Below are 9,601 nucleotides of genomic sequence, written 5' to 3'. Positions count from 1 at the left end.
ATAAACTACAAGTTACAAGCAAAACAAGCTGTAACCTGTAATTTGTAATTTCCATTAGATTTGCATTGGGCGATCAGCTGATTTCTAACAATGTTAGTTTGTTATGAAACAGGCCCAAAACATATGAATAATTTAATTTTAGATATATTTTTATGGGTTTGACTGGTTTGAGAACATAGTTTGGACTATGGGAAGTAGGATAGGAACTTCAATTTTGTTTTATGAGATAAAAATTTGATTTTTCCATTTCGACCCTTAGCATATACAATTTCGTATACAGGGTGAATAAAAAGACCCCCCCCTCTAATATTTTTCCAAGTAAATATACAGAGATATCCTTTTGGTGGTCGAGCAATCTTAGCAGGAAGTTTCATTTTATCATTTTGAAACTTTTGAGTGTCCCCCCAAAAGGGGGGGTTTGGGGGGCAACTCAAATATTTTAAATGTAAACCCCCTTCAAGTGACACCTCATTTTGAAGTGTTAACAAAAACTTAAAGAATGGTGAAAACTAGAGGTCGCTATCTCTTCTCTATCCAAAATGGTAGCCCGTCAAATGTTGTGGAAAATCAGCGGTAAAATTGTTAATATTGACTGCCATTTTGGATAGAGAAGAGATAACGAGCTCTGGTTTTTACCATTCTTTAAGTTTGTTTAAGCACTTCAAAATGAGGTGTCACTTGATAGGGGTTTCTATTGAAACATTTTTAGTTGTCCCCCGAATCCCCCCTTTTGGGGGACACTCAAAAATTTTAAATGTAATTCCCCTTCAAGTGACACCTCATTTTGAAGTGTTTACAAAAACTTTAAGAATGGTGAAAACCAGAGCTCGCTATCTCTTCTCTATCCAAAATGGCAGCCAATATTAACAATTTTACCGTTGATTTTCCACAACATTTGACGGCCTACCATTTTGGATAGAGAAGAGATAGCGACCTCTAGTTTTCACCATTCTTTAAGTTTTTGTTAACACTTCAAAATGAGGTGTCACTTGAAGGGGGTTTACATTTAAAATATTTGAGTTGCCCCCCAAATCCCCCCTTTTGGGGGGACACTCAAAAATATCAAAATGATAAAATGAAACTTCCTGCTAAGATTGCTCGACCACCAAAAGGATATCTCTGTATATTTACTTGAAAAAATATTAGAGGGGGGGTCTTGACTTTTTATTCACCCTGTATAGGTACTTCAAAATCATACAGTCAAATTGAAGCATTGTGTGCCGAATGGTTACTGAGGAAATCCCCCAAAAATACAACATTAAAAACTACATCAAACAAAAACATTTTACAATCCTATATTATCTCTAGAATAAGTAAACTTTGTAGATACTGTATCTTGTTTATGGATATTTTATAATAACATTTCCTAAATTTATTTGATGCTAAGCTATTAACATTACAATATTAAACGCTCTTTTAGATTTCTTGTAACAACAAAATATACTCGTTAAACCGTTAAAGGTTAATTTTAAGGGCAATTTATCCAACATGTTAGATATCTCATTGAAAATCCAAGCAGGCAAAGGCAATTTTTCTGGTTTGTTGAGGCGGGAGGATTTTAAAAATTATGTTGTAATTGTAACCTGAAATCATCAAAAATTGTTGTTTATTACTTGGATCTGAGAGTGGTAGCATAAATTGTATGCATAACATGTAATAATATAAACAATTATTACTGACGATTTTCTCACTTTTAATTATACAGTGTAACAAAAAAGAGCGCCTTGCAGTTGACAACGTGATTCAGAGGCTCCTGTGTACTGCGGGTCTTGCGTTCAAGGAAAACACGGCGCTCCCCGCTATGCTGGTCATTATTATACACACTGTACTAAACTATTGTAATCATTGCGATGTTTAACTTCAAAGAAACTTATTCCATCAACTAGATGGATTTATCCTATCCTACTAATATTATAAATGAGAAAGTTTGGATGTATGGATGTATGTTTGTGACAAGTGAACGCGAAAAATACTGGTCGGATTGGGCTGAAATTTGGCATGATGATAGCTCACATTCCCGATTAACATATAGGCATATTATTATTTCAAAAATCCTTTCGGGCTCCGCCCCAGTGGCTCTGGAGTTTCCCATGTTAACCTTATGATTTTTCATAATTAAAATTAATTAATGAATCTTAACAGCTGTTTCAATTAAACAAGTTGGTTCTGTTCTATGATGTTCAATAGCATCAAAGTTACAAGGATTACCAACAGGGTGCAGCACTATTATTTCTTTTACATTTATTACAACAGCTACTTTGCAACCAAAAGGTGAGTGAGCGTAGCGAACGAACTTCAACCTGGAGACGAGTTAGCGTAGCGAACGTGCTAACCTGAAGGCAAGTGAGCGCAGCAAACGAGCTCCAACCTAAAGGTGAGTGAGCGTAGCGAACGAACTTCAACCTGGAGGCGAGTTAGCGTAGCGAACGAGCAAACCTGAAGGCAAGTGAGCGCAGCGAACGAGCTCCAACCTAAAGGTGAGTGAGCGCAGCGAACGAGCTCCAACCTAAAGGTGAGTGACCGTAGCGAACAAACTTCAACCAGGACGTGATTGAGCCATGCGAACGAGATAATCTTGAAAATTAAGAAGTTAAACGGGGCAAAGCCCGTGGGTTACAGCTAGTAAATTATATATTACTGTATAACCAGGGTACGCAACCTAAGTGCATATAAAAGTACGATGTATGACGAAGTTAAATGCATTTGCTCTGTTAATAAATTTACCTCACAACGCGTACATTTCGCCAAATATAAACGAACAGTGTTTGGGTTTTAAGTGATTGGTGAAAAGTGTTGAGCAATGTATTTCATTGTTCCAGAACACCTTTAACCGTATTTTCCGAGGGTATATTTTTAAATTTTACAGATTCATTGAGAAAGTAAATTTAGACCTCCATTATTCACCATTTAATGATTGCTTAGGTTTTCGGTTATGGAAAAAAAAACAAATCGTGGTTTTCTATTAAAATGCAGGAGCCTACAATAAAGTAAAGACTTTAACCAATGTTTGTGATCATAAATAATTGGTAGACGAGGAATATAACCATGGATAATTTATCTTTTATTTTTATAATCATAGTATACTCATCGTAATATTGAAGAGATTATAATGTATTCTACTGTGATAGCACTTTGTTTCAATTTTTAACAAAAATGAGTGAATTAATATATTTTTTTTAATTCGGAGAGCAAAATTTGGAGACAAATTTTGAAGAAAACCCTCTATTACCAATTGTGATTATTAAAATAGTTCTTGTTAACACTTTTAATTTAAATCTAAAATTTTTGGGGGCTGCCGTACCTTCTATCCAACCCTCCATGTCTACGCACACTTGAGTACTTTTACATTTACTTTTACATTTACATACTAGTACATTTACTTTTGTGTTTGCTTTTGGGGCAATTAACTAAGATCTGTAGGGATACAGTAGGTCTAATATGACTAAATGAGCCCAACTATAAACATAAACTAATAATCAAGTAGGCCTATAGCAAAGTGTTGTTGATGTTGTGATGTTCCAGTGGGCTGAAAACCTATTGTGGCGGTTTTAGGACCGTTTCCTCTTCAGCATCTTAAATAAATAAGTTCTAATAGCCTAGTAACATACGATGACACTTCCTCCTCTCATCTTCCTCTTTTACTAAAGCAACTCTAAAACAAAATAACAGTAAATATCAAATCCTTCTGGCTACACTGATGATGCATACGGGGATTCATTTGGTGTGGAGAAACTTTTCCCAAACTTTATCTTTTCATCATCGTCCACTGGTCGCGTTCCACCATCCACCGTTCCGTTACCCCGGTCCACTCCACGGTTCCCACCGCGCAAGGCCACGCCGCTGGGGTTATTAAATGCCAACATTCCTTTCTCGGTCAGAAAGTAAAGCAAACAGTTTCATCGGCCGTGACTGTACCTGGCTCGCTCGACGCTCACCTGTCCGGCCAAGTGGAGGGGGAATGGAGGGGAGTGGTATCCAACATGTCCGCCGATCCTTCGTCCTTATCGTTCGTTTGAGTTTTTTCGTTAGTTTTTACGTGTAAAAACTAAGTGAAACCCATGTTCCTAGTTTGTACCCTGCTTGTTTCGCCGTTCCCCAGTTTTTGGTGCGACTTTAGTGCTGGTTTGTGTCAAATTAGTTAAGTTTCTGCTGAGGAATGCAACAGGTAGTCGCTCGTACAGGACTGTAGTAGACCTTGGTGAGTCCGTGTTTACTTTTTCTTGTGATATTGTTAGATTTAATATTACTTTACAAAGGTGTGTGTCATTTTAAGATACCAATGCAGTTGATTATGTTTAATGAATTCATGTACCACCATACATATGTATTGAAAGTTGACCCGTTATGATTCTGCAATGCCCATCTGTTGACATCGCACAGAGAGGTGTTAACGGTACGACTTTTTTCTTCTAGTGTTTAAACTTTGAAAAAACACTCAGTGTCGACAGCTTCTTATAAAATCAACGGTTCTTATTTTTGTTGCCGTGTTTATGATAATTGCTATGCAAAATACGACTTCATGATCAGTTCATTTCGGGTGTCGTATTTCAGAGATGGAAAGAAGTTAAGAACCGCTGTTTGTATGGTTTTCATAATCAGTCCCTATCACATTCCATAACCTACATAACCTGGTCTCAAACAATAAACAACTATATTTTACAACCACAGCAATTGTACCAAGCTATTGTTTGATTTTTATATTCTATTATCAATGGCCAACACCGACGTAAGTTAATTGTTATGTTTTTGATTTTAAAAATAATGATGTCACACCACAATTTGTTGATCTGAACCCTTTGAATTGAATTCACACAACAAAAGTCAAACAAGACAATACTTAGTACTAAATATTCACCATCATGACAGAATTTTTGTCAAAAAAAAACTTGGCTTTGGGTTTCTTATCACTTATTGCAACTTATGTATTATCATAGACTAACCAACACAAGTAGACTTCTCATCCCATTGTAAATTTTGAAGCACGTTTTTCGTGTCTAGTTCATGTACGTAACACTTGGGCGCTGGTGTCAACGAAACTTTGTGTCTATTATTTTAGGGTTAATTTCTTGATTTGTGCTTTACTGATTGGTTATATAACTAGGGGACAAGTTATTGTTTATGATTAGATCGTATTATTTGATTAAACGAGGTTTTAAATGGCTGTAATAACGGGAAACAAATTGTAAACAAAACACGACCTCTACATAAACCGTACAGGAACTAACAAGTATTATCTATTATAGTATATAATCTATTCACACATTATTGAGGACTGTATTAGGCCTACCGCAAACTGATTTCCAAAGGGCTACGTCAAGGCAACAGTTGCCGTGGCTACGTCCGACACGCTTCTAAAGTTCAAATGATTTCATTTCATTTATTTAACCATTGACTATAAGGAAATAAAAGTGTTTATTTTGTTTCCCTTTGTCTGTGATTGAACGAAGCAGCTGGTCAATGCAATCAACTGGTATTTGTTTATTTACTCGAAAACATCTATGTGGTGCTTTATTTAGATTGAAGAAATGTGATTTTTTAAGAGGTTTATGTTTGGTTAAAGAAAGGTTGTATATTAAGTTTTGTAGGGTGTTGCTCACAGTTTCAATTTATATAGTAAGCTACATGAAAATAGGATTGACTAAAATTGAAGAATTATGATAAAACATCTCATTCATGAATCATCAATATCAAGTAGATGTTATTGTTACACTAAGGTATGTAGTCATATTCTTTTGGATTTATTAACATCAAGAGTAGGGTTTTGAAATTAATGCTTACACTTATAAATCAGTTGTGTCTTGGACTTTGGTACCGGAGGAATGTATCTTTTCAAATTAAATCTGAGTTGATGAATTTTCAAACACACATCAGCACTACAAACACTGTAGTAGCTGCCTAGTTCACATATTCCCGTTGCAAAGCACGGGAAAAGCAGTTCGTTTTTATTTGTAGTATTTATATTATACAATATTTGTAGGACCTAAAGAATTTCAAGTTAATGTATCCAACAAAATCTCTAATCTTGTTACGGCCTACTGCCATATGTGGCGTGCTGTGGTATTGTTAAATCTGTGTTTCGCGTTTCTAACCCACCATTTAGACCCTAATTGCCTTGACCAGACTCCTTCCTCATCTGCGAGTCCGGAAACGGTCCCGCGTCTGTGATCACCCAATTACCTAATATAAAGTGTAAACATGCCTAGAGAGCTGGTAACCTTCAAACTACTAATGGTTTCTACAAATTTCAACCTATTTGTTCACAAGACATCTTGAACGAAAATTCGAACTAGACTCACTCTGCTTATTATCTTTCGCTGGTTAGTTGGGCCTAGTAATGACAACAAAAAATACACATCTTTATTACTTATGACTTTACCTAAAACGTAATTAAACCCGTATGCTATCACCAACAATCAAGTTACACTTATCAGATGGATCAAGTAAGCATGATATAAGATGTTAAGAACGTATTTTCGCCAATCAGCTGATTGTTGTATCAGCTGATGAATTTTCTCTCTCTACGGTGCAGCTGTAAAACCTGTAGTGACGTGTATCTTTGTATTGTTGTGTAACAGTGCAGTGAACGTTGTTTCTTCAATGATAGTTTTAGTTCGGTTAATTATGATATGGATTGTGTGCTGTGTCGGCTTACTTCGGAAATACTATAGAGACGGTAAACATAAATAAAAGGTTAGTTATGTACTCGTTAATAATTGTAGGGATTGTTGGTAATGACAATTAATTTAATAAAATTGTTTAGATCGCTATAACTGTTTATAGAATATTTATTTATTCATTTTCGGACCATTGTTGTAATTTGCAATAAAATCAATACGAGTAGGTATATTCAAAGTAGGTTGTATTCAAAGACAGCTTGTAACACTTTTAGAAATACATTTCGGTTGTGCAAAAGGTTTTTAAAACAGAACATAGTTACAAAAGGCGTTTCCCTGTGCTAATTAGGTAACAATTATACCAACTTCTATTAAATATATTATACATATTACGTATTAAGGAGCTGTAGCTTTCTTCTAAAAAAATGTTATTTGTGTAGTAAGCCTACTTGTATAGGTAGGATAATTTGTATAGGTTCGTATAAAATAGTACCGTAAAATAAAGACCAGACGTAATCTCTCGGTTCGATATATCTCTGTCCGTTATATTTTTAGTGCATATGATTATTTTTAATCTATTTTCTTCATTAATATTAAATACAGTTTAAACGAATAAAAAGATGGATTTTTATCATAAATTTCCTCTCATGTATGTTAACCAAAGAACAAAATATAACACGGTAAAACTCATCCTTAAATCGTAGAAAAAAAAATAATTGACATCAGCAGACTCAAAATGTATCAGAGCAAGAAAAGCTCAACCAAAAAGGCATTAAAACAGAACACAACATTGTGGACTCACAGCTCAAACTATAAAGCACCAGTAACCTGTAAAGGTTTAAGTAAGCATTATTTTGATTCAATAGCAGAACCCCTAGAGAAATTGTTAAAATACCCCCGCCGCAGCAAACCTGCAGACTAAGCGAATTTCCATTTGACTGATTGGATTTACACTGAAATGTCTACTTAAAAATATAACATTTATTCCCGATTTAAATAGAATTAGTTTACAAAGTAGCCTACTTAGGTTTGCTGCATCAGGGAGGGTAAAACTGTTTTTTTTTTGTAAAATGTTAATGTAGTTAGTAAGAAATAAAAAAAATCCAAATTTGATCAAAATATGTTCATAAACAAGCAAACTACAACAGTTTACTTATTCTCCATAAGAATAACATGGGAATTTTAAATTTACAATTTTTTGAAATTTTCTCCGTAACCATTAGGCGCATAATAACGCTTCAATATACTAAATTATTTGTTTTTTTAAGCTCTACAAAATGGTTTGGAAAGAAATTGCAAAATTTTATGTTTTTTGAGTCAAAAATGGGATAAACCTATTTTTACCCTATAAAACCCCCCATAAACCCCCGTTCCCATGGTCCGATCATGCTGGATCGCGAACTCGTTCGAATAAATTTAGGTTTACACGTTTGTACCAAATTTCATCAAAATCGGATCATATTTGCTCGAGTTATCGTGCTAACGGACACACACATATATATATATATATATATATATATATATATATATATATGAATTTGAACGAATGGTGTTTTTGGCCTCTAGGGACCTCAAAACGAAAAAAAAATCGGTCCCGCGTCCAGGTCTTACCATGAGTACTACGGAAATAGCTTATTCCCTATATGGGAAATTCACTAAAAATAAGTTTTTTCGAGTGCATTAGGTACTTGATGTTTAGGTTGGGATATAGAGTGGTAGTATACTACAATTATGGTAGAGTAGAGATGAAACGAAGCTAGTGACCAAGACTGAGGGAACCGGTCGACAACTGGTTTTTGAAATCTCCTTCCTTATCAAGGACGAAACGCGAACACGGATCATGATGGGGCAATAAAGACCAAGTCTTTACAAAACAAGTCTTGTAGCAACGGCTGTAGAACATCGTCCACTACCAAGTTGTTATGATCTACTATCGTGATATCTGGTTTGTATGGCGTTTGATGCTAAACGATTGCAGATACATGACGACACAAATAATACATAACTGACAAACTTACTGAGAAGGCTTAAGTTTAACTGAATACAGTTATGTTTTGTCTTATATCAATTACAATTTGTAAAATTTATCATTAGATAACTTAATTTTATTTACATACTAATAACTTACATAAAATCCACATTAATGTAAATATTTCTTAAGATGTGCTATTGCCTTTTACTTATACTTTACTTACTACTTTAATACTTTCGAATGAAATGGCGACTATACGAAGTAGGCCAAGCATGAATGGGGATGAGTGTAGGATAAGTGGCGCGATCTTGCAGTCTTGTTAGCTAATAGCCACAACAATGTTATTTTCTATTTGCTATTTGGATTGTTATTTGTTGTAATAATATACAGTAATAATAAAAAGTGATAGGGAATAGTTTCGGTTGTCAAAAGAACTAAAAGTCCCTAATCTCTAGGAACGTGTGTGGCTCAATATCTCAGTTTATGTTTTAAAAGTGTTCTACATCTAATTGCTTATCCGATATGTGATTTGCTAAATTGAGATTTTAAGAGCAATAGGGGTATGCGGTTTTCTTGTGAACAGACTCGAAAAATAGACCAGTGATGAAAAATGCGGAGGTCCATTGAAATTCGAAATCTCCTCAAACACGCATCTCCCCCCCCCCTCACGGTCCAAGAGTTTCAACGTTACAAAACCAAATTAATACACTGTATTGTTTTCCTTTTATTGATTGACAGTTCGACACCCTGTCTATCTTCGCCACAACTCATATAAAATTAGCCTAAACTTATTTATACCATAAACATAGTGTTGAAAATGAATACAATGTTTAGAGGTGACTATAAATTTTAAATCCCATTCATAATAATGACATACACGTGACTTTATTCATGGGGATTACGCGTTCCTCTGTTATCTTACATATATTTTGCCTGTCATTGAGGCTTTGATTTCAAAATGACTTTAATATTTGTAATATTCGTGATCACCAGTTGATATAGGTAGACATAAATA

This window comes from Macrosteles quadrilineatus, unplaced genomic scaffold (assembly GCF_028750875.1).
Source record: "Macrosteles quadrilineatus isolate MER2022 unplaced genomic scaffold, UCM_ALF_1.0 Scaffold_4__1_contigs__length_99947679, whole genome shotgun sequence".
Classification (NCBI taxonomy): domain Eukaryota; kingdom Metazoa; phylum Arthropoda; class Insecta; order Hemiptera; family Cicadellidae; genus Macrosteles; species Macrosteles quadrilineatus.
The sequence above is the reverse complement of the archived record's forward strand: the minus strand, read 5'-3'. Positions refer to the sequence as shown.